Here is a 21,659-nt window from a genome sequence, read left to right as displayed (position 1 = left end):
GATGATGTTTGTATAAGACTTTTAAGTTAATGCTGGAATGAGTTAAGACTTTGGAGGTTATTACAGGGATGGAATGAATGTATTTTCATGTAAAAAGGAATGAATTTGGTGGGGCCTGAGGTGGAATGTTAAACATTGAGCTTCTTCCCCCCCTCCCAAAAATTCCTGTGTTGAAACCTAATTTGCAATGGGATGGCATTTGGAGATGGGGCCATTGGGAGGCGATTAGGTCATGAAGTTGGAGCCTTCATAAATCAGTTTAGTGCTTTTATAAAAGAGACCCCAAAAGCATCCTTGTACCATGTTAGAACAGTGAGAAGATAGGTGTCTACCATCTTGTGATCAAACCCATTTGATGAGGAACTAAAATTTGTTGCTAACAGCCACAAGTCCAGCTTTCAAATGACCAAAACCTCACCAACATACTTGACTTAAACCTCATGAGAAACCCTGAGCCAAAAACCACTGAGCTAAAGTGTTTTGGGACCCTTAGAAACAGATAATAAGTGTTTTAGGCTATTAATTTTGGGTTTAAATGTTATGCAGTAACAGAAAATAAAATGGTTATTGAGAAACAAACAAAAAATTTTAATTCTTAAATGGAACTCTAGTGTAATTCTTAAGTAGCATAATTCTTAAAGTATAATTCAGCAATAGTTTAATTCTCAAATACCAGGATATTTTTATACTCCCTTATAGATAACAGTCTATGTTAGGGTTCTTAAAATTCTCTCAATCTAGTTCTAAAGAAGTTAAAAAGTTTATGTAGGACAAGGTCATTTGTCCATAGCTAATCTCCTACAAGCTTGACTTTTGATGAGAAGTGGGTCTCTTGAAAAGCCTCAGGGAAAACAGCTAAAACCCAGTGATTAATGCGATCGATTCTCAGTCATTCACTATCCTTAAACTCTAGCCCTTGATCATACCTGGGAAGAGCTGTTGTTTTACCAGAATAAATGCTGACATGGTCAATTCTGACACTGACTTGCCACATTATAAACTGAATTTATACAGCTTTGGCTTCCCTCTGACTCTGAAAGAGAGTTATTCCTTATAACTCAGCTGATAGGATACAAAGAGAACCCAGGCTTTGCCATGTTTTGCATTCTGGACTCTGATAAAGGCAAGAAGGCAAGGAGGAAAGGGAGGCCTGGTACTTCCCAAATTATGCAATTTAAAAGCTCAGTTGCCAATGGTTTGGGTCCTTTCCCGGTGTCTACATCTCAGCCTGATGAATTCTACAATGCAGAGGTACACTTCCCCTAACTATGAGTGAATAACAGGAACCAATTTGGAAAGAAGAAATATGAAATACTGTTTTTATATTTTGAACAACATATAGTATAGGACTACAATTATAGGTATAAAAAAACAAACAAGGTGATCCCTGCCTTCACCAGCCTCTGTATGAGGCAATTTCCATACTACTTCTTAAGAATAAGGAAGCCAAATAGAATTTGAGTTTGGGGAGGACAAGATGGCTAGAATATGCAGGGCAAAATAACAGAGTTGTGGAACTATACAGAGAAAAAAAAAAGAAAACTCCAGAAACTGATGTAGGGGGTATCATAAATCTTTGGCTGAGTATCAGTTTATGCATGGGTATGGTAAAAATCTACAAGTCCTAGCAAAGAAGAATTTTAGGAAAGAAAAAACATCACTGGGTAGTTGCAATCTAAAACATTCCCAAAGCACATAAATGAGAGGAAATCATTTAAATTCCCACCAGACAGAGTGGAGAGACCATGATAAATACATGGGTATTTAAAGAGCAATCCCAGAAGCATTATAGCTTACTAATGGACCTAAACTAGTCCTGGAATAAAAAGTCCTCTATACCTGTCCCCTCTTCTCTCAGAAAGCACCAGAAAATCAGTGCCTCAAATGATATATTTAAAAAAGAAGAAGAAAAAGAAGAAGGCGGAGGAGGAAGAAAAGGAGGAGGGAGGAGGAGGAGGAGGAAGAGGAGGAGGAGGAGGAGGAGATGGGGAAGGGGAAGGGGAAGGGAAAGGGGAAGGAGAAGGGGAACAGGAAGAGGAAGAGGAAGAGGAAAAAGAAGAAGAAGAAACAATTAAAGAAACAGTGATCCAAAAATGACTTAACTGTCTTCACAGACAAAACTTAACACTTTTGGAGTAGAGAAAAGGAGTAGAGAAAAATAGGAGTAGAGAAAAATAGCAAAAAGTGTGAAATTTCTAATTGCCAGCCTCGAATAAAAATTTAACAGATCTGTGAAAAAGTATGAAAATATTACCCATAACCAGGAAAAAATTGGTCAATAAAAGCATAAACAGAAATGAAAGAAATTAAAAACGGAAATAAAATTAGTAAGCAAAGGTATTATAAAAGCTAGTATAAATATGCTCAATGCCTAAGTATTTAGCTCAACATAAATATAATAAATATAGCGAAGGAAGACATAGATATAAAAAGAAATTCTAACTACAACTCTTAAATGTAAAAAATATAATATTTGATCTTTAGAGGGAGGTGATATTACTTATGAGTTTAATTTCAGGAAAGCGGGGAAATACAAAATAGTTATTATAAAAAGGGGGCATTGGGTGTGCTAGAGTGGAGAACCACTGCTCTAAGTGGTGGTCTAATCGACTGTATATTAGAGTTGCCTCTTTGCACACTTGCATGCTGACCCCTGAAGAATTTTGTTAAAAAAATGTGATTTAATGTGAAGACCTTGACAGATTAGCAAAGTATTAAGACACATACTTTGAAGTCAGAGAGATTTACAAATACATAATCTTGGGCAATCTATTTATCCTCTGGTAGCCTCCATTTTCGCAAATGTAAAATAAGATAACTTGTGAAACTCCTTCATCAGGGTTACTATTGCTTTTATTCTCCTCATCATTCGCCTCATCATATTCTAACATGAAGAGTCTCATGCTAGATTACATTAAGTGTCTCCAGAGTTCAGGTCCCCAAGAATCAGTATGCCTTCTAAAAAGGTAGTCTATTTACTTCCAGACAGTGGGACTGTTTCATTCATTCCATTTTACTCTTTACTTTGATTCCTAGTGAACATGGAGCTAAATACTCATGCTTAATTGCTGTGGCTTTTCTCAAATAGGGCTTCTTAATATAGTTTGCCCCACTCTATTCACTCCTCCATTCCCCCCCTTCCTACTAAAATTTTGCCTTTTATCCTGTGTTGTTGATAGTTGGTCTTATTGTTCTTGTGCTTCTATTGTAAGTTGTCTCAAAGCCTTTTGAAAGTAGGTGGAAAGGAAATAAAATAAGAACAAACTTAAAAATATATAAATATATGTAATATTTGGAATAAATATTTTCATGAATTAGATTAATAATGCACTGGAGACTGGAGGATAAAATATCAGTGACCTTGATAAAACAGCAAAATATATATATTTTTTAAGTGAAGAAATATAAAAGACTGAAATAAAAGGAACAGAAACACAAGATGTATGGTATAATATCAGTCAATGTAACATACAAGCAATTGGAGGGGGAAAAAAAGATGCACGAAAAAAATATTTGAGAAAACAATAGATAAAAATTTCCAGATATAATAAAGTATAAACTCATAATCCAAGAAGCTCAAAAAACTAAATATATAAAAATAAACAAACTCAACATGAGAACGAAAGAAATTAACATAGGCACATCAAAATCAAATTTCTGAAAACCAGTGATTTTTTAAAATCTTAATTGAGCACATTTCCAAAGCACATTATTTTCAGGAGAACAAAGGTAATGATGACAAAAGATTTACCAGAACCTATATAGTCTAGAAGACAATGAAACGATATCGTATATACTAAGAAAACAATAAAATTTTAAAATCAACAAAGTGCATGTCCTCACAGAGATGTACACACAAAAGTTCAGAACAGCTTTATATATAATAGCCCAAAGCTAAAAATGAGACAAATATCTGTTACCGTGTCATTAGATAATATAAGTTTGGTTTATAGGATGGTATGTGGTATATGTGGTGTAATTCTATGCAAAGGCATCAATAGCACAAAAGACAAACCAATATGTGCAACAACATGGATGAATCAAAAAAAAAAATATATATATACATATATTTTTCTATATGTAGACTAAAATGTATTAGTCTTAAGAGTACAAACTGATTCAATTTACATGAAATCTTAGAAAAGTCAGATTAAATCTATAGTTATAGAAAACAGATCAATGGTGATGTGGGTAGAGGGGATTTGACTGGGAAAGGGATGATAGCAATATTTTTTACTTTGATTATGATTGTTGTTACTAAAATGTGTATTTGTCAAAATTCATGAAAATAATCTAATGGTTCTTATAGGTAAATTATACCTTAATAAAATTTATTAAAATAGGCAATGAGCAACGTGGGACCTACAGATGCTTTATCAGTTGTACTTGTGGTAAGACACACCTTCAATTTATTTCACGAAAAGTAAACATTAGAGAAAAAGGCAGAAAATAATATCATTAAAAGAAAAATAAGTTTTCTGGTTTATACAGGTTAAATGTCCTACCTCCAACAATATTTCTTACAAGTTCACTATTTTACTCTCCATTTCTGAAATGCCTAATTTTTATTCCAGTTATTCCAAGGAACAAATCCAAAGTCCATACCTTCAAATTTAATTTCTCCTGAGGATTCCCACTCTTGAACACTCTTTGCTTACTAGGTTATTAAGTCACTAAGTTAGAAAAACAATAGTGTTAATTTTTCATGAACTAACCTTATTTTTGTTCAAGTTGTTCTATATATTTCACAAAAGATTGTACTTCACCTAGAAGTTACAGTGTAATATAATGTGTAATAATAGTGGCTAATATTTATGTAGCCCTTACTCAATCCTAAGTACTGTTCTACATGTTTCAAGGCATTAATCATTTGGCAGCCAAAGTAATTAGAAGTATTATTGTCACAATGTAGTTCAGCTTCACTAGAGCACTTAGTTTTCAAAACAAAAAAATAGAAATATACAAAATTAATATTTTTTATCTTATTCTCTCTGTAGCAGAATTCTATGACTTTAAGGAAAATGTATGTTTCTATTGTTGTTGCTAAACATGTGTGACTTGATCCCGTATGATTAGATATTATTAATGTCAAAAAAGTAAATCTGTGCTCTCTTTTAATGTATAGATTTCATTAAACTTTAAAGTAATGTCTAAAAGAAACAAAAGAATCCCAAAAAATTCATATACTTTCAAATAATGATTCTTTATCACAAAAATATAGTACCCTAACCTGTTCCTCTAGTATAAGTAAAAATGATTATGAAAAACATTAAAAAGTTGAAATTCTTTTAAAAATCAATTTTTCAATTTTTTAGACAATATTGATTGATGTGCTCTTTTGGAAGACAGGAAAATTAATAATTTTACACTTTCTTATATCTCTCCTCCACTATTCTTATATTAAATAGAAAACATTTATCAATTTGTACATTAAGCACTGACCTCTTTTGCCTCTTAAAGTGAAAAAATTTTATAGTGATCAGTCAACCTCAAATTAAAGTAGAAAATTTAATTTCTAATTCAAAGTATAACAAATCTTAATACACATAGCACATGAGTGGTTTTACAGATGAGTACCCAATAATATGTTTGCCTCATGGTCTCAGGATATTCTTTTAATGCTTCAATTGATTCTTCATTTATTTTTCCTGCTATATGCAGTAACAGAAATGTTTCCCATTTATGTAGATTAAAACTGTTTCAGAATGAGTAAATAACTGAAGGAAATAGTTATTCAACAATTTCAGTTTATATATTCAAATTGTGTGGGTTTATCTGGATTACAAAATGATTATTTGTTCTATAAAGAGATTTGCCAGATATCTTTCAAAAGCAAATTGCCATTAAGACACTTAAAATTTGTTTTGACTCATACAATATGGCAAGTTTACATCTACAATTTAATAATCACAGTATGATTTAAATAGCACACTATAGAATACAAGCACTTTTTTCACCTCCCATGCACCTCTCAGAACGACATCATGAGGTCAATATTATTCCAATTCTTGTTTTAATATATTAGGAAAATGACACTCAAAAAATTAAATAAATTTGCCAAAGCTAAGCAATTAATTCATCCTGAAGTCTGAGCTTGTGTCATCACCAAACCGCTATGTTAATTAAAGGCCTCATTCTTAAATAAACCAATTGTTCTCTTGACCCTTGAACCAATAACTAAGAGTTCTTCAGACTACTTTTTAAATTTGAAGATTAGTTTAAATCTATGAACTGAAAAGGTAGTTTCTTATTAAACAAATGGGGAAAGTTATGTAAATTTGTAAAGCTACAAATAAGCTCTGTCAGGCTTTCCATTGATATTAAAATAGTGATAGCTGTGTATAGGTTGGTCAGGTAAGGAAAGAGTGGGAAGATGAGCGGTACATTCCCCTCAAATTAAAAATATGCTATTCTTTCATCAACAGCGTTGCATGATGCTTTATGTATTCTATACATTGGAGTTTTCACATACGTATATTACTCTGCTTGATTCTCACAATAGACTTGTGAAGTAAATAAAGCCCATATGCAATTTCACAGAAAAGGAAGCAGATAGGGTGAGAAGTTGAATGATACAACTAGAAGCAAAATAGCTATAAAATCATTTGTTGGCAGTAAAGGCAAAAAGATCCTGTTTGACAAACTGACTCTAAAACTTATTTGGGACTACAAAGTCCAAGAATAGTCCATAATTCCTAAACAACAATTTGAGTAGATGACTACACTACTTATCACATGATACACAAATATACAAGTGGACAGGTGCAACAGTATAGAGAGTTGACAGGCTAACACAAGTATGGAAATTTTATCTATGTCTATAATGGCTAACTATTGTTTATTTTATTTAAGAATTGCAAAATAATTTGAAAAGGATGGGCTACTTAATAATGGTACTGAAATAACTACTTCTACATAGAGAAAAGAAAAGTTAACCTCAAATTATAAGATATTACCTTCACATAGACTTTAAATTTAAATTGGAAGGGCAAAAATATTTTTTTTAAGAAAAGCTCTGTGATTTGAAGAATGAGGGAGATTTCTTAAACAAGATTTGATACATGCAAACCATAAGAGAAAGATTAATAGACTCAATTATGTTGAAGTTAGAGTTTATGTTAATCAAAAGACAGTATAAAAATGAAAAAATAAGGCACAGAGAGAATTTGTTTGCAACACATATTAATCCAATTCAGAATATAGAAAAGAAATCCTAAAATTTAGTTAGGAAAAAGATAAATAATTTATTCAGAAGAAAAGTGCTGAAGACATGGGCAGATATTTCATAAAATAACATATACACATGGAAATATGCTTCAGGTTCATTAGCAATCAGGGATATGCGATCTAAAAATTGCACTGAAGTATCATCATGCCAAGCGGCTAAAAGAAAAAATAAAGATACCATGAAATTTCTTAGAGGAGCTAGAGCTTTGGAAATTCTCAACTTAGGCATCACTTATATTTATGAAATCTAGTTTTCATTTACTTACTGAGATTGAAGGTATACACTCCTTAAAATCCAGAAATTATACCCATAGCTATATGCTCAAGATACACTCTTACACATGTATATCAGGAAACATTGTAGCAGTTCTGTAATGGGAATCACCTGAAAACACCACAAATATACACAGCCAAGACAATAGATATACACGTATATTGTGTACAATGATAATGAATGATATTTAATTAAAGGTATCAACATACATATGACTAGAAAAAGCCTGATATTGAACAATAAAATAACAGAAGTCTATGTATATAAGACACTTTATGTAAATATATAAAAAATATTAGACATATAGATAGTCCTCGACTTAGGATGGTCCAACTGAGATTTTTCAACTTTAGGATGGTGAGTAACTGATATACATAATAAATTACCTGAGCTATTCAACACTTTATTATAAAATAGACTTTGTGTTAGATGCTTTTGCCCAAGTATAGGCTAATGTAAGTTTTCTTAGCACCTTTGAGATAGGCTATACTTAGCTTTGATGTTTAGTAATTTAGGTGTATTAAATGCATTTTGACATGATCTTTTCAACTTACGATAGGTTTATCTGCACATAACACCATTGTAAGTTTAAAAGCATCAGTATATGGGTTAGGGATATAGTATACAGGCCTACCTCGGAAATATCGCGGGTTTGGTTCCAGACCACTGCAATAAAGCAAGTAGCACAGGTAAAGGGAGTCAGAATCTTTTTGTTGGTGGAGGGTCTTGTCTTCAGTTTCTAAAAATCACATCTGTGAAGCACAATAAAACAAAGTATACCTATATAAGAATAAAAATGACAAAATATATAAGAAAGCTTAGAAAATGAATAATACAGTACTATGATGTAGTTCCCTTTGGGGTACAGGGACAAGGCTGTGGTAGAAGACGGAACCGACTGAGCTTCTAAAGTGCTAAACATCTGTTTCTTAGAGTATATGATGAACACTTGTGTTCAATTCATTAGATCTGTATTTTACAGTGAAACTACTCTAAAGATCTCAGTTTCAATGCTGGAATTGGAGGAAAATATTGATTTTAACTTTAAATGGAGGTGATGTGGTATAGCAGAAAGAATGCACAGGTTTTGTAACTAGACATACCTAGGTTTGAAAATCCACTTGACAATTTTCAGCATTTCTAACAGCAAAGTCTCAGAAAAATAAATAGTCCCTTGGCCTTAGTTCTCCAAAATGTTATGGGAATTGAGGACTTCAGAACTGTCAGGACATAACAACTCCAAACTTGCTCACTAAGAAATGACCAAGTAATTTCATGGCTTCTAGAAGCTTAAGTCCATGTCTGTAGGATGACCCTCGCCCCTCCTTAAAATGTTTGACTGACAAATCTCAGGGCTGCCAGGAACATGTACTGTTTGTTCTGCCAAAATCTGGTGATAGTCAGATAGTCCCAGAACCCCCTCTCAGCAGTTACTTTAGAAAGCTTGAAATTAAAAATCCTTTCTCTGTCCTTAGATGTAAAACTACCACCCCAAAATCTTTTCTAAGGGACCTAAGAGCTCTTTCTTTGAAATGACACTGTTCAGGGAGACAACACTCCCTCTCTCTACCAGTCCCTCCACCAGGGGATAAGTGCCAACTTCCAGGGATGCCTTGCTTCAACTTCCACCATCGCCTTCTGTTATAAAAATAGAAGTTTATTTCTCCTCTCAATTAACATATTCAAGTGGACTTCAAACCCCTCACTGCCTCTCCCTTAGTATACCCCAGCTTCAAACAGTCTCCAGATTTCTGTTTTAAAATTAATTTCTGATCACTCTAGATTCTCTTCCCTATTGTGATATTATTGCTGAATATAACCTGTCCTTACCAACGTTAGTGTCAGCTTTGTTTATCTTTGACAGAATAAAATGATAAAGCACTTAAAACAATGCTTCACCAATAGAAGATGTTTTTCAATAGAAATTTCTCTCATTTTTTTTTTCCTCTTAAAATCTCACTTCCAAGTTTTCTTGGGAATGACTTCCTCTCAAGTCAGTAGAAAAATACAAAAATGCCTTAAGTGAAGTAAAGCACATTTAAATAGGATACTCAAAGCCCCCTAGAGCAACTGCCCAGCTACCGAGTTCTACTAAATTTAAAAGTGGAAACTCTATATAGTCAAGGAAACAGTTAAACGTATAACATTTGTTAACATAAATCTGTGATTGTTAAACTTCAAGTCATAGGTTCCTTTGAATATTTAAAAACTATGTATATGTCTTCTCAAATGTACATAAAATTGTTCACATAATTTCATTGGGCTCAAGAAATCCTTATGATCCACGATTACCATAGGAACCTTTGGTTTACATTGCTATTTTTTGAAAACCACTTTAAAACTTTAATATTTAAAAAGGAAAAGGAAAATATACAAGAATAACTTTCCTTACAAGACAAGTTGATACTGACTGCATGGAACTTTTTACTTTGAAATATTTCAAGTATGATTAATCAGGAGAAAGGGCAAATGGAATTCATTAGTCAGCCTTTACACTGTGTATCTTTTCACTTCCTTCTATAACAGTAATAACGAAGATAAATAAAAATTCATGGGAATAATTTACCATACTGCATGCTATATTAGATAATCTTGTGTGAAAGGTTGATGGAATTTAATCAGTTATTAATGAAATCAAAAGCACCTTAATAAGGTTACATTTTGATGACCTCTTTTATTGTTGACAGTTATTCAAGTATGTATTCTATAAAGGTTTGGTGTATTTGATAATGTCATTTCTAATCAACATGCAAATATATGGCATTAAGTGAAATCTGTAATTGAAGATTTTATTACAGATGAGAAAACTCACAAAGTGTCAGAAGTAGAGAAAAGAAATGTGCCGTAATTATATTGCTAACTTTCTTTAAGCAGTTTCCATCTACAAGAGTAAGTTTAAATGTCAGGAAAAATGACTAGCTATCTATACTTTGCAACTTGGTTATAGTCTTTTGAAACAATATAGTTAGTTAATGTTCTAGAAGACTACATTTGAAAACTTTTCTCCTTTTTGAGGAAAAATTAATTTTTACTTATGATTTTAAAAGTTAAGGTAGATACTCATAAATATACAAAACATGATAATCCATGCATTTATTCAATCAGTTATTAAGCATATTAGATATGTATACATATAAACTATATGTACGTAAACATATGTGTAAATGGATATGTGTACATACACACAGACACAAACACACACACATACCTGTCTATTCAGTTATTCAATAATATTGTGCCTCTCATATACCAGACCCTGCTTTAGGTACTGGGGATACAAAAATTAATAAAATATAATCCTTATATTTAGCAAGCTCACTGTCTTTTTTGGAAGACAGAAGTAGAAACAAATATTTGTGATGCATATTATAATAAAAGTAAACATCCACTTTAATAGTGAACAAATGGCACAAATGCAGAAGAAATTCACAATGTCTAGGCATGACATAGCATAAACCTTTCAGGAAACTTGATTTGTCAAGATATGTGTGGAACATTTGGTGAAGGCCTGGATGATGGATGGCACTGGAGCTATTGCTAAAGTCATATATATCAGGCACAGTCAATTTTACTCTATTTTATAAGTAGTAAATAATAAGAAACAATAAAGAAATAAATAAAGAATAAATGACAGGATTAATGCAAAATATTAATATTATTACTTTGTGTTTTAGATGAAAGTCATTTTATTGTATTGGGGGAAAAAAACAAAGAAATGTGAAATGACAATAGGAAAACCACTTTGAAGACTACTCCAAAAATCGAAGTTTTAGTTTAGAGGTAAGTTCTTTAAGCCGGCAGCTATATGTAGGACATATATTTTAGAAATTCTAGACATGATGGAATTGAGAAACCCATTATTTAGTAGATATATTGAATTTAACCTGAGAGAAATGAAGTGAGAAGCTGAGGAAAACCCACATAGCTTAATTGAAAAACAAAAATGTTAATAGTATCATGAACAAAACTAATAAATATCCACATAATAAAAGTTCTCAAGCTCAGGAGAAAAGATGAGAAAGTAGGAGGGACTTGTAATTTTTTTCATATTTGTTTTGAGGTAATACAATGCAAATTTTCAGGAGACATTAGGAAATGCAGATTGCTGACTAGAGGTATGTAAATGGAACTTATCTTTTTAAGAATTATTATCAAAACATGGTATTTCACCTAAAATGTTGTTGAATTTTTTTATACGACTAATATTTGAGTGTGTACCATCTGTCTTGTTTTGTCTTCTGGGTCCATAAGCATACCAGGAAGTATTTCTTGTTATAAAAGATTGATAGAGTAGAAAAGATAAAGAAGTCACAAATATGTACAACCAAATGTGATATGCTATACCTAGAATTTGGGGGGGAAATCAGCAATTTTAAGTAAAAAGGAAGAAATACCTCTACTTGCCTGTGTGAAAATGGAGGAAGAAGAGTCAAGGAGGTCACACAAAGGAGATAACTAATCAACTGTGTTGTGAATGATTTAGATGGCATTCACGAGAGAAAAGGGTTTGTAGAGTATTGTTGAAGATAGAGAAAAGAAAACCATGAAGAATAGAAAAAGATATGAAAGTGCACAGTCTGAGTTGTTTATCATGTTTTATTTAATTTGTAATGAAATTATTGTAATGAATATATTAATTTAAAGAATTATAGTAATATCAAGTCAGTGTATTCATGTGTTAGATACATAGATCAGTAACTGTACAGATGGATCAATAATTATAAATCTAATCTCAAATACTTCTTCAAACTACCATTTACCTTTATTTTGTATCAGCTCCTGTTATTTGATTGCTATTTTTATAAATGATTATTTTTAACCTAAGATCTACATTTCTTCTCCATCATTAAGAAAAATGGAATTCCATATATCACATGAGCTTGAGTCTTGGGATACAAGGAGAAAGCCATTGTAAGAGCTCACGTTATGGTTATTATGGAAAGTATGTTAGTAATGAAATAATTGATTTCTTATTCTTTAGGCATTAACATGTTTTAATTAAGCAATTCGTGTACAGAGTTTGAGGCCACTTAATTATATCATGTGAAGCAACCATTAATAAGAGCATGTCAAAACATGCTCTATTATATGTATGTAACTATTAGTACTTTGGTTGTATAATGCTTTCCACAAGTTATATTTATTAGCTAAATAACATAACACTTCAAAATTTCCAATAATCCTTTCCAAATGTAATTTTTTTCCGATTTTCATTTTTTGTATCCAAAGTACTTAATGCATTGATTAGCAATAGGAGGTTCAATATATAATTGTCAAGTGAATAAATAAATATGTGGATAAATAAATGAATTAATTTAATTTATGAATTAATGCTAGAAGCACAAAGATGATATTTTAACTCATCATGCCTGACATAACAGTCAGTTTTGGATTTTTCTGGGCTCAAAGGAACATAATTGTGCACAAAAAAAAGGTTATTTTTAATTTCAGAATATGGCCTCATAAAGTTATTCATCATCATATTTTTAATGAGTACCTACTCTATATCAGAATTGTAAAAAGCAGGCCAGCTCTATAGAAAATATAATCTCGTTACATATTAATTATGTATAAAACTTAGTACTTGTTTTATTTAAATAGATATAATCTGTTAAAATGTAGAATTCATATGAATTTTAGAAGCAATACTGCTGAATGAGGTATATTCATAGGCATATATATCTGGAGTCAGTTCTTATTCAATGCACATGTTCTAAACAAGTGGTATATTTCTTACCAGTTAGATGTCAAAACAGGCCCTCTGAAATATACGTCAGCCAAAAAGACAATTTTTTAATGGCTATTACAACGATTTGGTGCTGCTCATAAAGACAAACCTAAATTCTAAGTAATGTCAATTATAATAGAACAATCTTACTAAAATCATTTTTTAAAAGAGACAATTTCTTAATCCCAGCTGTTTGTAAAATTATTCTCTAGTTTTATTCATAAGCCTCTTCACAGACTCTCTGTAGAAATAAAATTACATCACTTCAGAAATAAAAGAACTTCCAGTTCTAAAAACCAGCTCTATTGCATTTGAGGTAGGAAGCCCAAGTAAATTGCCCAACTGCACTGAGTAAACTTAGGGTCTGATCTAAATCTAAAGATAGTTTTCTGACTCATACAACACAGTTTTGTGTGAATTACTATATCAATAAGGATAGAGTAGAATGTGCTGCATGAACAAACAAACCTAAATTCTCAGTGGCAATTAACAATGAAGGTGGTTTGCAAAGTTTCTGCTCAAAATGACACATGTCATTTCCAGTCACATTTAGTAGCCAAACAAGTTACATGGCAACTCCAGAGACTAACAGGGTGGGAGTTTATATTCATCTTCAAATGAGGGGCAGTAAATATTCAGAACAATAATGAAATCTATCACAAGACTTAGGAGCTGACTTTCTCATGAAACAACAGATCCAATTATAAAACTAATTCAGGTACATTCTGTGTCACTAATATCACTAATTTGAAAATGGAAGTAATGTATGTGCAGGGAAAGGACATTGCATTGACTGGTTTTTCTTGGAAATTTCTTAGGTTCCACATTGAATATATAAGTCATGCTAAAGGTTATAGATATCTCACGAGAAAGGGAAAAGTCCAATCATCATCTTTGCTATAGTTTACCTTCTATTTCTAGGGATTTTTATTGAATCCTATAATTGTAATTATTTCAGAGCTTGAGAGAGAGAGAGAGAGAGAGAGAGAGAGAGAGAGAGAGAGAGAGAGAACTAATCTGTAATTTTACTTGAATTTTTGAATTTATAATAGTTTTCTTTCAACAATTACAAATAAGCAGTTAGTTTTGGATAGCATTCCAAGCAGAATGGTTACCTTTTATAGAGAAAATTAATTTTAGTAGATCTTCACTCAATTGGTTATCTTACTATTGTGTTTTTATCTTATTATTCAGCAAAGATCTTGAGTTAAATAGATCCAATGATCCTATAAAATGTATCACAGCAAGTCTCAGAAAAAGAGCCACTCATAATCTAAATTAATTAATTTAAAATGATTTTCTGAACAACTTTAATTGTTCAGCACTCTAGTCTATGAGATGCCCCAAAAGTATGTCATCTCTTTTAATTTTTATTAGATATGACACCTGCAGAATTGTAGCAATTCCTATGGTTGACTGTACTTCCTGAACCAGAAGTCATTAAAGAACTAGATTGGGGTACCTCTAGTAGAATCTAGCTGAAAAAGAAAGCCTAAGATAGGTGGTTCAATAAAGGAATTTAATAATCCCAACACTTGAGGAATTAGCACAAATGGAAACAGCAAATGCTTATACAGTTGGAAGGAAGAAACAGTGGTCTTATTTGAGTCCTGGAGCAAGAATTAAGATAAAAACTGCCAGATGAGGACTGGCAACATGGTGGCTGGGCCTCCTAGCAGGTCCTATAATTACATAGACTTTCCAGAAGCACAAGGAGAGATTAATAATGGCTTCTTCAATCCTCCTACCCTATCTATTTGTGCCATATCCCATATAGGACAAATCCAATCCAGTACGGTAGTTAAGGAAACAAGTGGGCAAGGGAGACCGTGAACTAAGATACTTTCAAAATGTAGTTTGAATGAGACTTCTCCCTGAGAAATGGATAGAGCACAGGAAGAGTGGAAGTGGATCTAAAAATAAAAAGGCAAAAATGTATGGCGTACTTCAGCTTTATGGCATACAGCTTTTGATTAACTGAGGAGGCCCTTACTTTGTGGCTTTTGCACATCCTCATATTTAGACAGTAAAAAAATAGTATCATCCAAGAGAGAATGAAAAATACTCTAATACCCCCAATTGTGAGACATTTGAAGACAAACAATCATGGTCTACTATATTGTGAAATTTTAGGTCAAATCTCAGTTAAAAACACAGTTAACAGAGATCTGTAAGACTTAAAAAGAACTTGTGAAAGACAGTCATTCCCCAGACTATTCACTTACTGTCCTGACAAATTACCATAAAGTTTACCCTTATAATAGTTTTTTATTGTCATAAAGCATAAGGTCTCCAGACACATCAGTAACCATAGGAACATGGTGATACAATTGTAATGGATAATTGTCCAGATCTACTCCTAATGTTTGAAGGGCCCAAAGCAAGAGAACAGATGGTGAACACATACCATATGTTAATTCTTAAAATTATAAATCAAATAAGAAAGTTTTAAATAAAATTTATATTTTCTTTCCTTATATAAAAATATATCTTAGTAATAATCACAAAAAGTGAATCAAAATTAGTAATACATCAAAGATGATTAGTTTTGTTTTTGCACATGCGTAGCCAGCATAGCCGAGATCAGAAACAAAATAAATATGTATAAAATACACGGTATATAATTGTACCATAAAATTAGTCTGTGCCTTCATTTCAACAGAACCACTAATTATGTCATTATGTACATTATTTTGAAATAATGAGTGTGGTATTTACAATAATGATTTAAAACATTAAAAATGAAATGCAATTGCTTTTAGTGTACAAATCTTACTTATTCCCTATAGAAATCTAACCTAGACTTCATTTTTACCACCTATATAAATTTTGCCTGAACACCTCACTAAGGTAATCTCTCCGTACTTTGAGATTCTCTAACTGGACAAATCGAGCAGTTACTTGTGAACTGGACTGTAAAACAACCTGTATTATTACCTGAAACTTTTATTTAAATTTTAAATATTTTTTGCATATCTGTATTTTCCAACAATTGTGTTGTTTTCCCACATTGATATTTGTTTTTACTCTTAGCTTGAAGCTAAGGATTTTGCTCTTTGGGTACCTAGGGCATCCCAAGTCAGCTTTATATATACAAGGGCAGTCAGTTAAGATTGCTTGAGAACATCTGCCATTGATCAAAGCTGAACACAGCATCACCTAGGTCTACTGATTCCTGTCAGGCTTCCATACATATGCATAAGCAATGCATCATGGTCTTCCTGCTTCTAGTACTCGGTGCAAAACCATCTACAGCCTGAAGATGCCCCATCTGACTTGTGACTTAACCTAATTAGTAGATACATAAAGTGTGTTTGCACAGGTATTGCACCTCACTTCATCATAGGTATAATTGCACATTGTTTTAGTATCAGCAACATTTATGGAAGACTAGAATAATACTAATAAGTAATAGCCTTCATGTGATTACCTACTCTGTGTCAGACATATTATAGATGTTAGTGAGTGCACAGGCCGTAGATTTAGATTGCCTGGGTGCAAATCCAAGCACTGTGAATTTAGGCATATTACTTTAAATTTTTAATTGTCAGTGTCCTCATCTACAAAATGGTATAAAGGTAGTAATAATAACAGTTATCTTAGATTGGTTGTGAATATAAAATAAGCTCATTCACTGAAGTATTTTAATGTGTGGAAGAAGGTAAGCACAGACTTGTATTTTGTGTATATATGTTTATAACTACATATGTGGACTTGCATGTTGGTAAATAACTTAAATACACATGAAAATGGTGATATCATTGAAACATTTTTTTTTTTTTAAACCGTGTTTCACAAACTGGAATCGTTGGAATTCAACTTACGTATGGCTCCACAGCCAAGCTCAGCCTTACATACTCGTATCTATGCATATAGCAATTGTGTATATTAATTGTATTAATCTAGAGTTAACACAGCCTAAATTTTATTATTTTCAGATTAAAAGAAAAAGTGACCAAAAAATGAGTTAGTGTGACCATTATGGGATCTATTTAAGTTAGTGACAGCTGATTTTGTTAAAAATGAATCAGTGTAGTACGTTGGTATTAGAAGCAATTTAAAGTTCTCATTCAGTTTGGTGAACAATTGCTTTATCATTTTTGGGGGTTTTTTTTTTGTTTTTTTTCTGAACTTTGAGAACAAAGGTTAATAGTTGTGACTCTTTCAAATAATATAATTAGAGTCCTTAAATAGGTACGATGCTGGCTCAGAAACTGGAAAAAGCTCCATGGTATGAATTTAAGTATTGAAATTATGTACCTATAATACGGTCCTTGTAACAAAATTAGCCAATGTGAAATCCAGCTGGGCGGTAACCATGCACACAGCCTCCTGTACACTGCATCATTATATTCATATTATAAAACTATATCCCCTTGCTGACATTATAATCCCTCATTCTTCAATCTCAAGCATTTGACTAAACTGTTCATTTTCAAAACAATACCAATTGAAGACCTATGATCTTGTGGCATTTAATTTCCAGACACTGATTCAAGTTGTTTCTTTAATGAACTTAACAGAGGCCTACCTTCTTATACTGAAAGGAAGCATAGTGGCAACCTGGTTCAAGTCCTCATTTTATAAAGTGAGAAAATGAGAGATTTGAAATGGAAGCTAATTGCCTGAGATCACAGGTACAGGCATACTTCAATCAGAGACTATGACAAGAGTCCCTTTGCTCAAACGACATCAACTCTGCCTGGCTGCATTCCCAAAGACACAAGAAAAGCAAATAAGCATAGTTATATTTATACTAAAACCATGTGGGCATTTACTTTCACTCAGCATAGTGCAAAAGTAAAAAGTCCTTTTTTAAGAGAATGAGAACCGTGTCCATGTACACAATGAATGAAAAGATTGGGCTAGGCACTTTCCTTGTGAGATCTGTGAGGAGAGAATCTCAACTCATCATCTTTCTGCTCAGTATTTCATAGTACCTCGCATACGGTAAGTATGCAAAAAATGCTTGTTGAATGAAATTGCCTAAATTTGAATTGCTAGGGTACTTACCAGTTGTCAGATTCAGGATTTTGTCATATTTTCTGACAGCTGTGCAGGTTTTCTCACCCTTTGACAGATGTCTTTCCTATCTACTGAACTTACTTCTGAGCCAATGAAAAATGAAATAGACCCAAAAGCACTAGAAGAAAAATTCTACCAAACTCAAATAAACTGGGATATACAGTATGCTAATAATTCTGATCTTGGGTTCACCATGTAAAAGGTTGCCACCAAATCAAATTAAAGATTTCCAATATACCAATATGTATTACAACTAGAATAGTGGACCAAATACTATCAAACACTGTACTAAATTATTCGGGAATTACTTCTGAAATACTTGTATCTGATTTTCCTAAGGGGGACTGTATACCATTTCCTAAAGAAGGGTTCCAAATTTTTGTTAATCTCAGGAAGAGTGCATAGCAGCTAAGGTAAATACTCAAAAGTACAGGAAGTACATTTTCCATGGTTCTTAAAAAATTTTTTATTAAATTATTGGAAACTTCATAATTAAGAAGTTTGAGGATTTTTAATGAAAATACTCCATGTACTGAATTCTCTTTGTCAAATATATTCTGAAGCATATTTATGTAATACAAGTTGCTTTACACATAATTAATGAATAAAAATATATCAGTATTAAGCAGACATCAGATTGGTTCACTTCTGATATTATTGAGAGTCCGTATGAATACCAACACAGCTGAGCATTGAATGAAGCAATACAATCTTGCACTCAATGACAATTCATCCCACATTTTTCATCTTTGCAATATTTCGCCATGTGCTCAGTCTTGGAAATATTTATTGGCCTGTTCTGTTCTCCATGCTCTTTGTGACCTCTCTTACCTTCATGCCTCAAATCCACTTTTTACTCACTCTATCAAGCTAATTTTAGCATTTATTTTTAAAGTGCATTCTTTACAATGGCCTATTGTATGTGTATGAATTTAATATTTTTCAATGTTTTAGAAGCAAAACTTAATCACCAGACCTTTACAAACCCATACAATTTTGTTTTCTGTTAGTGCTTTGATTACAAATCCACATTGATGTTGAGTGGCCTACCCAAACCTCATTCCCCCATTAACTCTATTTTTCTTTTTTATAATTCATGGTTGTACAGAATGCAATGTTTTGTAGAAATTTATTTATTCTGCTATCACCCAATACTGGGCCACAATCTAGGGAGCTAAGATAATTAAGACAATATCAGAATCTTAAAGGAGTTTAGAGTTCAATAAAACACTTAGACATTGCAATTATAGATCTGTAGATAAGGTATTATGAGAACCCAGAAAAGGGAAAAGCTACGTAGTCTATCTTAGAAGCAGGATTTGCCACAAAGTTTTCAGGAGGTGTTGCCACCTGGTTGAGTCAGATGGGTAGGTGAGAATGGAGTAGAGAATAGGAAAAACTATTCCAAGCATGCTCACAACCACCAAAAAAATAAGCCAGCATGGTTTAGCATGAGGAGGATTTTTTAAGTCTTAGGATGCTAGAAATTCAACGCTAGAAACATAGTTATGAATTTATCATATATTTTTGGTCTGAATTATTCTGTAGGCTATGCAAAAATTATACTGTCAAGATTAATGAATGACATTGAAGGGTTGGCAGTAGCAAGAAGAAAGAGCAAAACAGTAATAGCTAATGGAAAAACAAACTTACCATGAGAGAAAATACACCCTATTGTCAAAAAACTGCTCTCACCAAAGTGAATTTTATAATAAAGCATTCAGGTTTTTATGTTGACAACATCTACTTTACAGAAAAGAAGGGGAAAAAAATGCTAGAAACCAAAACTAATCCAAGAGTTCACAGCCTACAGAGCATAATTCACAAAAGAAATATTAGCATAAAACTTGGAGCCAGCAGAGTGAAGTGCTTTCCACACATACAGTTTTTCAAACATTACAGAGAGAACTAACAGGCTGACATTTGCATTTTCTCCCTGAGTATAAAAAATAGTGGATTAATCTGCAGTGAACATATTCAGAATTTCATTACAAAGAAAGGCCAAACCATGAAGTTGACTTCTAAAACCAGAGGTGCAAATATGCAGTGAAAAGACCTGTGACATCGAGGTGTGTGTTTAAAGGCTGGAGTCAGTAACAACAGCTATGGCCCAGTTTACAGAGGCGATATAAGGATACAATTTAATTCCCATTGTTAGAAAAGAAGAATGTACTTTGCCTGAGCTCTCAATGTGCTTATAATTCTATAATTAGGGATTAGTTTAGAAATGTCAAGAAACCACTGTGTGGTTTCTAAAAGTGCAATATAAATTCAAGGATATTAAAAAAAAAAAAAAAAAAGCTTGTAGAGACCTAGTGATTTTGATAATTTGTGGCTATTCATTTGAAACAAACTGTTTTCAATGCACTGCTCTACGAAATTCAAGAACAAAGGGGAGCAAGTAATTAATTATTTACAATATATGAGATTGGATAGGTGGTCAAAAAGCAATGCACGGCTTTGTTAAAAAAAAAAAAAACAGTTGTTTTCTGTGAATCTTACCTGGGTTAAACAAATCAACTTTCTAAAGTACTTCAAACTTTCTTAAAAAATTAAAATGGAGAAGATGCAATTAAAAAAAGAAAAATAACACATTACCGTGTTTCACGGAAAATAAGACCTAGCTGGACCATCAGCTCTAATGCATCTTTTGGAGCAAAAATTAATATAAGACCCAGTCTTATTTTAATATAATATAAGACCAGGTATAATGTCATATCTTATCATATCATATCATATCATATCATATCATATCATATCATATCATATCATATCAAGTCTTATATTAATTTTTGCTCCAAAAGACGCATTAGAGATTATAGTTTGGCTAGGTCTTATTTTCGGGGAAACACGTTATTTGGATTAGATCACTCCATCATTATAATCTGATTATTTTTCAAAAAATAACCTAAGTTATATTTTAACAAGTTAACTGCCTTTTAAATTTCATAATTGGAAAATATTTTAATATTTCCTCAAAGATATGCAATGTTTAAATTGTGCTTCATAGCCCAACCAATTTTGCAACATTTATTAAGTGCCTACTGTGTGCAAAGGCATGAAGGAAAACATGATCCTTGCATTCAAGAAGCTAAGATACTCATTATCACAGATAAATATGCAAGAACATAGTGTGAAATGGTAAATAAATGAGCTGTAGGAACACAGAAGAAAAAAGTCACTGATGCTCAAGGAAATAAACAAAACTTTCTAGAATAAATGCAATTGAGCTGGGCCTCAAAATTTGGGGAGGAGTTTCATAGGGATACAGGGAAAGATGAAGAAGCATATAACGGAGAAGGGCTGTATTGAACAAATCTCAGAAGGTAGGAAACGACCACTGTTACTCAAGGCACTCCAAGTGCTTTTTTGAGACTTGAAATATGATTAATAAGGAATGAGATT

At 32.4% G+C, this 21,659-nt stretch overlaps 1 long non-coding RNA gene across 1 annotated transcript in view; it reads right to left on the bottom strand.

The window, feature by feature from the left end:
* The window catches only part of LOC141572800 (uncharacterized), a 631,723-nt gene that overhangs the window by 382,594 nt on the left and 227,470 nt on the right, over window positions 1-21,659 (bottom strand). The window contains exon 5 of the long non-coding RNA XR_012498295.2: window positions 8,136-8,253. This is a non-coding gene — a long non-coding RNA (uncharacterized LOC141572800). The remainder of the gene's footprint in view (window positions 1-8,135; window positions 8,254-21,659) is intronic.

Source organism: Rhinolophus sinicus, chromosome 15 (genome assembly GCF_057876585.1).
Source record: "Rhinolophus sinicus isolate RSI-liver-muscle chromosome 15, RSI-T2T, whole genome shotgun sequence".
In the NCBI taxonomy this organism is placed as follows: Eukaryota; Metazoa; Chordata; class Mammalia; order Chiroptera; family Rhinolophidae; genus Rhinolophus; species Rhinolophus sinicus.
This window is presented reverse-complemented; position numbering and strand designations above follow the sequence as displayed.